This window comes from Schistocerca gregaria, unplaced genomic scaffold (assembly GCF_023897955.1).
Source record: "Schistocerca gregaria isolate iqSchGreg1 unplaced genomic scaffold, iqSchGreg1.2 ptg001114l, whole genome shotgun sequence".
In the NCBI taxonomy this organism is placed as follows: domain Eukaryota; kingdom Metazoa; phylum Arthropoda; class Insecta; order Orthoptera; family Acrididae; genus Schistocerca; species Schistocerca gregaria.
Window position 1 is genome coordinate 1 of NW_026062450.1, and position 7,927 is coordinate 7,927.

The following is a 7,927-nucleotide window of genomic DNA, read 5'->3' on the forward strand; positions in this document are numbered from 1 at the left end:
ATGACGTACTGAGGACGGTGGTCGCTTGTCGGTGTCAAAGTATTAAGATTGTAAGTGAAGGCAGCGAGGAGTTACGGACGTTTAAGCAGCGTATTTTGAAAGACGATGGGAAGAGACGCGACGCGACGCGCCGTCTAGTGCCGAGAGTGCAATTTGCTTTGATATAGGACCGTGTGGCGACGTAAAAAATGCTAGTTTCCACAGTAGGATGAATGGAAAGTAAGAGAAAATGTTTAGTTTGTAATTAAAGGTGAGGAAAAAGGAGCTTTTGCGTGCGTTTGTGTAATCCGTATTTGTTTTCCGGCTCGTATTTGCGTCTTTGAGTGCGCTTTTCCCTGCGAAGGTAAGGGCGTATCGAGTTGAAATTTTTATGACGTACTGAGGACGGTGGTCGCTTGTCGGTGTCAAAGTATTAAGATTGTAAGTGAAGGCAGCGAGGAGTTACGGACGTTTAAGCAGCGTATTTTGAAAGACGATGGGAAGAGACGCGACGCGACGCGCCGTCTAGTGCCGAGAGTGCAATTTGCTTTGATATAGGACCGTGTGGCGACGTAAAAAATGCTAGTTTCCACAGTAGGATGAATGGAAAGTAAGAGAAAATGTTTAGTTTGTAATTAAAGGTGAGGAAAAAGGAGCTTTTGCGTGCGTTTGTGTAATCCGTATTTGTTTTCGGCTCGTATTTGCGTCTTTGAGTGCGCTTTTCCCTGCGAAGGTAAGGGCGTATCGAGTTGAAATTTTTATGACGTACTGAGGACGGTGGTCGCTTGTCGGTGTCAAAGTATTAAGATTGTAAGTGAAGGCAGCGAGGAGTTACGGACGTTTAAGCAGCGTATTTTGAAAGACGATGGGAAGAGACGCGACGCGACGCGCCGTCTAGTGCCGAGAGTGCAATTTGCTTTGATATAGGACCGTGTGGCGACGTAAAAAATGCTAGTTTCCACAGTAGGATGAATGGAAAGTAAGAGAAAATGTTTAGTTTGTAATTAAAGGTGAGGAAAAAGGAGCTTTTGCGTGCGTTTGTGTAATCCGTATTTGTTTTCCGGCTCGTATTTGCGTCTTTGAGTGCGCTTTTCCCTGCGAAGGTAAGGGCGTATCGAGTTGAAATTTTTATGACGTACTGAGGACGGTGGTCGCTTGTCGGTGTCAAAGTATTAAGATTGTAAGTGAAGGCAGCGAGGAGTTACGGACGTTTAAGCAGCGTATTTTGAAAGACGATGGGAAGAGACGCGACGCGACGCGCCGTCTAGTGCCGAGAGTGCAATTTGCTTTGATATAGGACCGTGTGGCGACGTAAAAAATGCTAGTTTCCACAGTAGGATGAATGGAAAGTAAGAGAAAATGTTTAGTTTGTAATTAAAGGTGAGGAAAAAGGAGCTTTTGCGTGCGTTTGTGTAATCCGTATTTGTTTTCGGCTCGTATTTGCGTCTTTGAGTGCGCTTTTCCCTGCGAAGGTAAGGGCGTATCGAGTTGAAATTTTTATGACGTACTGAGGACGGTGGTCGCTTGTCGGTGTCAAAGTATTAAGATTGTAAGTGAAGGCAGCGAGGAGTTACGGACGTTTAAGCAGCGTATTTTGAAAGACGATGGGAAGAGACGCGACGCGACGCGCCGTCTAGTGCCGAGAGTGCAATTTGCTTTGATATAGGACCGTGTGGCGACGTAAAAAATGCTAGTTTCCACAGTAGGATGAATGGAAAGTAAGAGAAAATGTTTAGTTTGTAATTAAAGGTGAGGAAAAAGGAGCTTTTGCGTGCGTTTGTGTAATCCGTATTTGTTTTCCGGCTCGTATTTGCGTCTTTGAGTGCGCTTTTCCCTGCGAAGGTAAGGGCGTATCGAGTTGAAATTTTTATGACGTACTGAGGACGGTGGTCGCTTGTCGGTGTCAAAGTATTAAGATTGTAAGTGAAGGCAGCGAGGAGTTACGGACGTTTAAGCAGCGTATTTTGAAAGACGATGGGAAGAGACGCGACGCGACGCGCCGTCTAGTGCCGAGAGTGCAATTTGCTTTGATATAGGACCGTGTGGCGACGTAAAAAATGCTAGTTTCCACAGTAGGATGAATGGAAAGTAAGAGAAAATGTTTAGTTTGTAATTAAAGGTGAGGAAAAAGGAGCTTTTGCGTGCGTTTGTGTAATCCGTATTTGTTTTCGGCTCGTATTTGCGTCTTTGAGTGCGCTTTTCCCTGCGAAGGTAAGGGCGTATCGAGTTGAAATTTTTATGACGTACTGAGGACGGTGGTCGCTTGTCGGTGTCAAAGTATTAAGATTGTAAGTGAAGGCAGCGAGGAGTTACGGACGTTTAAGCAGCGTATTTTGAAAGACGATGGGAAGAGACGCGACGCGACGCGCCGTCTAGTGCCGAGAGTGCAATTTGCTTTGATATAGGACCGTGTGGCGACGTAAAAAATGCTAGTTTCCACAGTAGGATGAATGGAAAGTAAGAGAAAATGTTTAGTTTGTAATTAAAGGTGAGGAAAAAGGAGCTTTTGCGTGCGTTTGTGTAATCCGTATTTGTTTTCCGGCTCGTATTTGCGTCTTTGAGTGCGCTTTTCCCTGCGAAGGTAAGGGCGTATCGAGTTGAAATTTTTATGACGTACTGAGGACGGTGGTCGCTTGTCGGTGTCAAAGTATTAAGATTGTAAGTGAAGGCAGCGAGGAGTTACGGACGTTTAAGCAGCGTATTTTGAAAGACGATGGGAAGAGACGCGACGCGACGCGCCGTCTAGTGCCGAGAGTGCAATTTGCTTTGATATAGGACCGTGTGGCGACGTAAAAAATGCTAGTTTCCACAGTAGGATGAATGGAAAGTAAGAGAAAATGTTTAGTTTGTAATTAAAGGTGAGGAAAAAGGAGCTTTTGCGTGCGTTTGTGTAATCCGTATTTGTTTTCGGCTCGTATTTGCGTCTTTGAGTGCGCTTTTCCCTGCGAAGGTAAGGGCGTATCGAGTTGAAATTTTTATGACGTACTGAGGACGGTGGTCGCTTGTCGGTGTCAAAGTATTAAGATTGTAAGTGAAGGCAGCGAGGAGTTACGGACGTTTAAGCAGCGTATTTTGAAAGACGATGGGAAGAGACGCGACGCGACGCGCCGTCTAGTGCCGAGAGTGCAATTTGCTTTGATATAGGACCGTGTGGCGACGTAAAAAATGCTAGTTTCCACAGTAGGATGAATGGAAAGTAAGAGAAAATGTTTAGTTTGTAATTAAAGGTGAGGAAAAAGGAGCTTTTGCGTGCGTTTGTGTAATCCGTATTTGTTTTCCGGCTCGTATTTGCGTCTTTGAGTGCGGTTTTCCCTGCGAAGGTAAGGGCGTATCGAGTTGAAATTTTTATGACGTACTGAGGACGGTGGTCGCTTGTCGGTGTCAAAGTATTAAGATTGTAAGTGAAGGCAGCGAGGAGTTACGGACGTTTAAGCAGCGTATTTTGAAAGACGATGGGAAGAGACGCGACGCGACGCGCCGTCTAGTGCCGAGAGTGCAATTTGCTTTGATATAGGACCGTGTGGCGACGTAAAAAATGCTAGTTTCCACAGTAGGATGAATGGAAAGTAAGAGAAAATGTTTAGTTTGTAATTAAAGGTGAGGAAAAAGGAGCTTTTGCGTGCGTTTGTGTAATCCGTATTTGTTTTCGGCTCGTATTTGCGTCTTTGAGTGCGCTTTTCCCTGCGAAGGTAAGGGCGTATCGAGTTGAAATTTTTATGACGTACTGAGGACGGTGGTCGCTTGTCGGTGTCAAAGTATTAAGATTGTAAGTGAAGGCAGCGAGGAGTTACGGACGTTTAAGCAGCGTATTTTGAAAGACGATGGGAAGAGACGCGACGCGACGCGCCGTCTAGTGCCGAGAGTGCAATTTGCTTTGATATAGGACCGTGTGGCGACGTAAAAAATGCTAGTTTCCACAGTAGGATGAATGGAAAGTAAGAGAAAATGTTTAGTTTGTAATTAAAGGTGAGGAAAAAGGAGCTTTTGCGTGCGTTTGTGTAATCCGTATTTGTTTTCCGGCTCGTATTTGCGTCTTTGAGTGCGCTTTTCCCTGCGAAGGTAAGGGCGTATCGAGTTGAAATTTTTATGACGTACTGAGGACGGTGGTCGCTTGTCGGTGTCAAAGTATTAAGATTGTAAGTGAAGGCAGCGAGGAGTTACGGACGTTTAAGCAGCGTATTTTGAAAGACGATGGGAAGAGACGCGACGCGACGCGCCGTCTAGTGCCGAGAGTGCAATTTGCTTTGATATAGGACCGTGTGGCGACGTAAAAAATGCTAGTTTCCACAGTAGGATGAATGGAAAGTAAGAGAAAATGTTTAGTTTGTAATTAAAGGTGAGGAAAAAGGAGCTTTTGCGTGCGTTTGTGTAATCCGTATTTGTTTTCGGCTCGTATTTGCGTCTTTGAGTGCGCTTTTCCCTGCGAAGGTAAGGGCGTATCGAGTTGAAATTTTTATGACGTACTGAGGACGGTGGTCGCTTGTCGGTGTCAAAGTATTAAGATTGTAAGTGAAGGCAGCGAGGAGTTACGGACGTTTAAGCAGCGTATTTTGAAAGACGATGGGAAGAGACGCGACGCGACGCGCCGTCTAGTGCCGAGAGTGCAATTTGCTTTGATATAGGACCGTGTGGCGACGTAAAAAATGCTAGTTTCCACAGTAGGATGAATGGAAAGTAAGAGAAAATGTTTAGTTTGTAATTAAAGGTGAGGAAAAAGGAGCTTTTGCGTGCGTTTGTGTAATCCGTATTTGTTTTCCGGCTCGTATTTGCGTCTTTGAGTGCGCTTTTCCCTGCGAAGGTAAGGGCGTATCGAGTTGAAATTTTTATGACGTACTGAGGACGGTGGTCGCTTGTCGGTGTCAAAGTATTAAGATTGTAAGTGAAGGCAGCGAGGAGTTACGGACGTTTAAGCAGCGTATTTTGAAAGACGATGGGAAGAGACGCGACGCGACGCGCCGTCTAGTGCCGAGAGTGCAATTTGCTTTGATATAGGACCGTGTGGCGACGTAAAAAATGCTAGTTTCCACAGTAGGATGAATGGAAAGTAAGAGAAAATGTTTAGTTTGTAATTAAAGGTGAGGAAAAAGGAGCTTTTGCGTGCGTTTGTGTAATCCGTATTTGTTTTCGGCTCGTATTTGCGTCTTTGAGTGCGCTTTTCCCTGCGAAGGTAAGGGCGTATCGAGTTGAAATTTTTATGACGTACTGAGGACGGTGGTCGCTTGTCGGTGTCAAAGTATTAAGATTGTAAGTGAAGGCAGCGAGGAGTTACGGACGTTTAAGCAGCGTATTTTGAAAGACGATGGGAAGAGACGCGACGCGACGCGCCGTCTAGTGCCGAGAGTGCAATTTGCTTTGATATAGGACCGTGTGGCGACGTAAAAAATGCTAGTTTCCACAGTAGGATGAATGGAAAGTAAGAGAAAATGTTTAGTTTGTAATTAAAGGTGAGGAAAAAGGAGCTTTTGCGTGCGTTTGTGTAATCCGTATTTGTTTTCCGGCTCGTATTTGCGTCTTTGAGTGCGCTTTTCCCTGCGAAGGTAAGGGCGTATCGAGTTGAAATTTTTATGACGTACTGAGGACGGTGGTCGCTTGTCGGTGTCAAAGTATTAAGATTGTAAGTGAAGGCAGCGAGGAGTTACGGACGTTTAAGCAGCGTATTTTGAAAGACGATGGGAAGAGACGCGACGCGACGCGCCGTCTAGTGCCGAGAGTGCAATTTGCTTTGATATAGGACCGTGTGGCGACGTAAAAAATGCTAGTTTCCACAGTAGGATGAATGGAAAGTAAGAGAAAATGTTTAGTTTGTAATTAAAGGTGAGGAAAAAGGAGCTTTTGCGTGCGTTTGTGTAATCCGTATTTGTTTTCGGCTCGTATTTGCGTCTTTGAGTGCGCTTTTCCCTGCGAAGGTAAGGGCGTATCGAGTTGAAATTTTTATGACGTACTGAGGACGGTGGTCGCTTGTCGGTGTCAAAGTATTAAGATTGTAAGTGAAGGCAGCGAGGAGTTACGGACGTTTAAGCAGCGTATTTTGAAAGACGATGGGAAGAGACGCGACGCGACGCGCCGTCTAGTGCCGAGAGTGCAATTTGCTTTGATATAGGACCGTGTGGCGACGTAAAAAATGCTAGTTTCCACAGTAGGATGAATGGAAAGTAAGAGAAAATGTTTAGTTTGTAATTAAAGGTGAGGAAAAAGGAGCTTTTGCGTGCGTTTGTGTAATCCGTATTTGTTTTCCGGCTCGTATTTGCGTCTTTGAGTGCGCTTTTCCCTGCGAAGGTAAGGGCGTATCGAGTTGAAATTTTTATGACGTACTGAGGACGGTGGTCGCTTGTCGGTGTCAAAGTATTAAGATTGTAAGTGAAGGCAGCGAGGAGTTACGGACGTTTAAGCAGCGTATTTTGAAAGACGATGGGAAGAGACGCGACGCGACGCGCCGTCTAGTGCCGAGAGTGCAATTTGCTTTGATATAGGACCGTGTGGCGACGTAAAAAATGCTAGTTTCCACAGTAGGATGAATGGAAAGTAAGAGAAAATGTTTAGTTTGTAATTAAAGGTGAGGAAAAAGGAGCTTTTGCGTGCGTTTGTGTAATCCGTATTTGTTTTCGGCTCGTATTTGCGTCTTTGAGTGCGCTTTTCCCTGCGAAGGTAAGGGCGTATCGAGTTGAAATTTTTATGACGTACTGAGGACGGTGGTCGCTTGTCGGTGTCAAAGTATTAAGATTGTAAGTGAAGGCAGCGAGGAGTTACGGACGTTTAAGCAGCGTATTTTGAAAGACGATGGGAAGAGACGCGACGCGACGCGCCGTCTAGTGCCGAGAGTGCAATTTGCTTTGATATAGGACCGTGTGGCGACGTAAAAAATGCTAGTTTCCACAGTAGGATGAATGGAAAGTAAGAGAAAATGTTTAGTTTGTAATTAAAGGTGAGGAAAAAGGAGCTTTTGCGTGCGTTTGTGTAATCCGTATTTGTTTTCCGGCTCGTATTTGCGTCTTTGAGTGCGCTTTTCCCTGCGAAGGTAAGGGCGTATCGAGTTGAAATTTTTATGACGTACTGAGGACGGTGGTCGCTTGTCGGTGTCAAAGTATTAAGATTGTAAGTGAAGGCAGCGAGGAGTTACGGACGTTTAAGCAGCGTATTTTGAAAGACGATGGGAAGAGACGCGACGCGACGCGCCGTCTAGTGCCGAGAGTGCAATTTGCTTTGATATAGGACCGTGTGGCGACGTAAAAAATGCTAGTTTCCACAGTAGGATGAATGGAAAGTAAGAGAAAATGTTTAGTTTGTAATTAAAGGTGAGGAAAAAGGAGCTTTTGCGTGCGTTTGTGTAATCCGTATTTGTTTTCGGCTCGTATTTGCGTCTTTGAGTGCGCTTTTCCCTGCGAAGGTAAGGGCGTATCGAGTTGAAATTTTTATGACGTACTGAGGACGGTGGTCGCTTGTCGGTGTCAAAGTATTAAGATTGTAAGTGAAGGCAGCGAGGAGTTACGGACGTTTAAGCAGCGTATTTTGAAAGACGATGGGAAGAGACGCGACGCGACGCGCCGTCTAGTGCCGAGAGTGCAATTTGCTTTGATATAGGACCGTGTGGCGACGTAAAAAATGCTAGTTTCCACAGTAGGATGAATGGAAAGTAAGAGAAAATGTTTAGTTTGTAATTAAAGGTGAGGAAAAAGGAGCTTTTGCGTGCGTTTGTGTAATCCGTATTTGTTTTCCGGCTCGTATTTGCGTCTTTGAGTGCGCTTTTCCCTGCGAAGGTAAGGGCGTATCGAGTTGAAATTTTTATGACGTACTGAGGACGGTGGTCGCTTGTCGGTGTCAAAGTATTAAGATTGTAAGTGAAGGCAGCGAGGAGTTACGGACGTTTAAGCAGCGTATTTTGAAAGACGATGGGAAGAGACGCGACGCGACGCGCCGTCTAGTGCCGAGAGTGCAATTTGCTTTGATATAG